At 35.4% G+C, this 4580-nt stretch overlaps 1 long non-coding RNA gene across 1 annotated transcript; it reads right to left on the minus strand.

Annotated features, from left to right (window-relative positions):
* Positions 1-452: 452 nt before the first annotated feature.
* LOC133317245 (uncharacterized) lies at positions 453-1516 on the minus strand. The gene is made up of 3 exons (XR_009752289.1): positions 1389-1516; positions 948-1091; positions 453-516 (listed from the first exon to the last, which is right to left on the minus strand). It is a non-coding gene; the product is annotated as an uncharacterized LOC133317245 (long non-coding RNA).
* Positions 1517-4580: the final 3064 nt, after the last annotated feature.

The raw sequence follows: 4580 nt of genomic DNA on the forward strand, positions 1-4580 counted from the left end.
AAGTCCAAGCCTAGGGGAAAATGCATCCCCATTACAAACCCCAATTGTCCATGCCCCAAAACTAAATCCTAGCAATCATCCAACCTCTCCTCATGAGATTTAGCTAGAATTTGGGCAGCATGACCTTTGTTTTCTCATCGTTTACCAGTTTAAACAAAAGGGTACCTAATTGATTTTCAGCCCAACCAATTCAACAACTCAATACATAACAAGCATGCATATATTGAATTTCAAGTAGGCATCATTTACATTACATATCCTTTACAAATCATAGAACTTAGCTTACAAAACACTATGATCATTCCCTTGGCTCCCATCAACAAAAGGTGTAACCAAAGGCATGAGCATAGGCTAAGTTCATCCAATGAATCAAGATATACAAATGACCATGGGCTTTCAAAATAAAATCCTATACATGTCAACTACAAAAGGCATGTATAAACTCAAGAAATGCCATATTTCATGCATAATCCAGATATGGCCACTTGCCACCAGAGGCTCCTGCAGCATCCTTACCTGAAAGGGGGTCCCCACAACACGGGGTGAGATATACGAATATATCCAGTAAACCAGGGGTCCTTGGAGCATCTCTCCACCCCACAGTTCCATATCAGTGTAATAGCAATAACAATAATAATGCAGTAAATACATATCTATGCAAAGTGCAATACATCTCCAGGAGAAATCCCTCGAGCTCTCAAGCTGTCCTAAGGAAACTCAGATGTAAATAGTCCTACTGGCCAGCTAACTACTAAGTATGATTTACGCATCGTCATGCAACATACCAACATAGGGAAACACCATCCTATGCCACACCAAATGCATACACATACGTATAACAAAGCATTACACTATTTTATTGCATTTATATACACAATCACAACCTCTACCCTTTCAGGGCTTGGTAGAACAGTCAAGGGAATTACACCCAAGATCCGAAGGCTTACCTCAATGCTTCAGTCGACCTTTGTTCTTCACCAACAGTTTCAGCAACCAACTTTTACAAACATACACCAATTCCAATGAGCTATTCAAGCTCCATAGCTTGCTCCAATGGTTGATCACTCACGGTTGGTCCAAATGTCTCAATCCTAGACATCAGAAGGATCCAATCAATCATTCAACTCACTAATTGTTCAACATGCTAGAATACTAACCAATCCAAGCATGAATTTTCCAATATTATGAACAATTATCAAATGACTATCTAGGCTCATTTCCACCGATTAAATGACCTTCCTAGCATTTTCCATAACATGCTCTAAGCTCCATTCTTCCTAGAACATAGCTAATTCAACTACATTTCATAAAAATCCCAATTTACTATTCACAAACCCTAACTCATGCAAATTTCAAGGAATCATGAGGTTCAAGGGTTAGAATCTTACCACCAATGGTCACACAACCAAGGATTGATGGCTCCTCAAGCTTCAATGGAGGTAGAAACTCTCAAAACCCCAATTTTCACCAAAGGGCCGAATTTTTGAGAGGTAATATCTCTCTCCACAATGCTCCCCACTCAAAACAAAGCTAGGATTATGAAAGAGGGGAAGAATCTAAGTGGTTTAAGCTTTTGAACGGATGAATTTGGTTGAGATTTGCTCTCTCTCCCTTTTCTCTTCCTTCCTTCTCCTTCTTCTTCTTTCTCCTTCTTTCTCCTTCTCTGGTTGCTCGACGAAATGGGGGTGGGAAATGGGGCTCATTTGGCTTTTAGTCACTTAACATAGGTTAAGTGACTTTAAGCGGGTATTGGTTCGTCTATCTATTCAACTCCAATAATTACCAAACTTTACCCAAAAGTCTGGAATATTATTCTAGGAATATTACTATTTTTATTTTTATATTTTGGGCACTTTCACCAGTACCCATTTATACCCCTTAATTTTCACTGAGTACACTTTTTAACTCCAAAGTGACTCAGATTCATTTAATTAAGCCTTATACTTAATTTCACTCACTAAAACATGTTTAATTAATTAATTACACTTGATTTACTAATTAATTAAGATGGGCTATTATACTTAGCCTAAACCTAGGTCCAATGACCCAGCCCACACAAGACACATCACAAGTCACCTCTTCCCCTAGGGAAGTAGGGACCTTTTCCCCAATCTCTGGAACATGTGACCATGGCTGCACCTTCTACAATTGCAAATGCAAGTGACGACGGATGAAACCATCTCATCTAGCCTCAAATCCCCTCACCGCATTAAATGCAAACCTCACTACATTAAATGCCAACTCTACATATAAATACACCTTCTCCTTCATAGAAGTGGGTATTGTTCGATAAATTCATGAGCTATTACTCTATTCAATTGGAGAACCCGCTACCATAAACACGATACCCCCCTCCCATTCTTATTGTCTCATAGTGTTAGGAAAGCTTCTCAAGGGCCTTAGTTCATACCATTGTAATAAGAGCCTACTTATTGTAAGATATACCCGATTTTTCTACCACCAAAAAACTCACATATATATTTTACTAAATTATCTGAAATTATATTTTATTTAGTAAAGTTCATATAAAATATATTGACTCGTAATATATTAAAACAATATGTTCAATAATATATTAATAGGGTTAAAAGTTTCTAAAGTTACTTCAGATAATTTTATCCATTGTTCACCAAAATACCCATAAAAAAGTATGTAAGGGCAACATGGTCCCATGTGAAGATAAGAAAGAAAATAAGGGTCTCAAAACCTTTTTTTGTGTGTATTTTGGTGAACATTGGATAGAGTTATCTAAAGTAACTTTAAAAATTTTAAACCCATATTAATAACATTTACATATCTATTAGGGGTATTCACGGTCTGGATTGGATCGATTTTATAAGAAAAAATTATCTAATCCTATCCCTTCGGTTTGATCATGTAACTATCCATTCGTTTTGGATTTTTTTTCAAATCATATCCAATCCCATCCTATTTTTTTGGTTTGTATTGGATCAGTTTTCAGTTTTTTTAAAAGCCTAATTTTTTTTTTTGATGATTGTTATGCAAATAACATATCTTTTGTATGTATTGGCTTTGTAAAGTTTTTTTTTTCAAATACAGAAGCTTCAGTAAATGATAATCTAATTTTTTTTTGCCAATGAGATATAAAGCGCTATACAGACGAAATTTTGCTGATGGGGTGTGGCTAGATTTTTTCTTAAGTTTAAATTATGCCCAAGTAGGTAGAGGGGAATTAATATTTTGGATCGGTTTTCACCAACCAAATCGAAAACCGATCCAATCCAATAAAAATTTGCAATTTTTTTTTGGTTTTCTATTTTTTGGTTAATTCCGTTATCAGTTTTTCGGTTTGGTTACCACGGTTTGAATCAGTTTGGATCGATTGATGAATATACCTAATATCTACAATCAAAACTTTTGTAAGCATCAGTTTCACCAAACCAAGTGGCTTCCATTTCATAATTAAATTCAAAGATCCCTTCCATTTTTCCCCCCTCTAATTGTATAATGTCGTTGATTTGTTGTTGACATTAAAATGTTTATTTTTTTCTTATGAATAAAGTTATTTTTCCCAAATGTTGATCATTGTGGACACTCTACCGAGAAGAATAGAGATTCGACGAATTAAGTTCAAAATGAAAATCAAGTGATAATTGACAGATAAAAACTGTACAATTTTTCAAACTCATACTCATTCTTGGATAAGGCAGTATATAAGTAAATGGTAAGCAAGTAGCCATTCAATTATTTATGATTCTGATATGAGGGTGGTGTGAGGGTCGTTTATGTGGGAATATGACAATCACGTATGGTCTCTAATACAGATACAGAACTAGGAAATGTCCATGGCCAAAACGAACACAAACAGAGGACTAACCACGTTTGAGGAACAATTATATGTTTCCTGTTACCTTAGTTTACCCTCAAAAGTCGATGATTACAAGGCATTGTGTCCATTGATTGATCGAGTAAACCTAATAGGTATCATTAAGGACGATTATAAGACATTGCGTCCACCATTCCAATGTAGTTGTTGCTCATTGATCAATCGCAGATTGCATCTATCCCGAGATTTAAATGGTCAAGGAGGATAAAATTCTTATTCATGTTGGAGATTATTGTATGTATAAGGAGTATATCTATTATTTGACATATTTTTTTAATCCATTATGAGCGAATTTTATATTAAACTTACTATATAAAAAATAAATTCAGATTATTCAATGAATTATTTTTAATACATTATGAGCAAATTTTTTTTAATACATTTTAGGGAATATGAATCATAGATTTGAGGAGCGGTTGAGATCATAGAACATAGGAGCCAGTACTCATCACTACAAAAGGGGAAGACCTTTGCAGAGATCGTCTTCTTCATACGGAATCCCGTTTTAGTTTTCTTCTGTAATTCTCTTGTTTTTATCATGCTCCTTATGAGCCAAGTTTCTAAGTAGGTTAAGGGTGAGGTAGGAGTAGCCCTCTTTGTCTTACGATGAACTTGTAATGGAACTACGTTTTCTTTAATGAATTATGAGCTGTTTCTTGGTTTAATGCTCTGATTTTGTGACACCCTTTGGTTTGCAACCTCATCCCAGGACCATTTGGTCGATGAAACCCTC

The sequence above is a fragment of the Gastrolobium bilobum genome, unplaced genomic scaffold (genome assembly GCF_033153095.1).
Source record: "Gastrolobium bilobum isolate Gb01-03AN ecotype WA unplaced genomic scaffold, APGP_CSIRO_Gbil_v1 utg1269, whole genome shotgun sequence".
In the NCBI taxonomy this organism is placed as follows: domain Eukaryota; kingdom Viridiplantae; phylum Streptophyta; class Magnoliopsida; order Fabales; family Fabaceae; genus Gastrolobium; species Gastrolobium bilobum.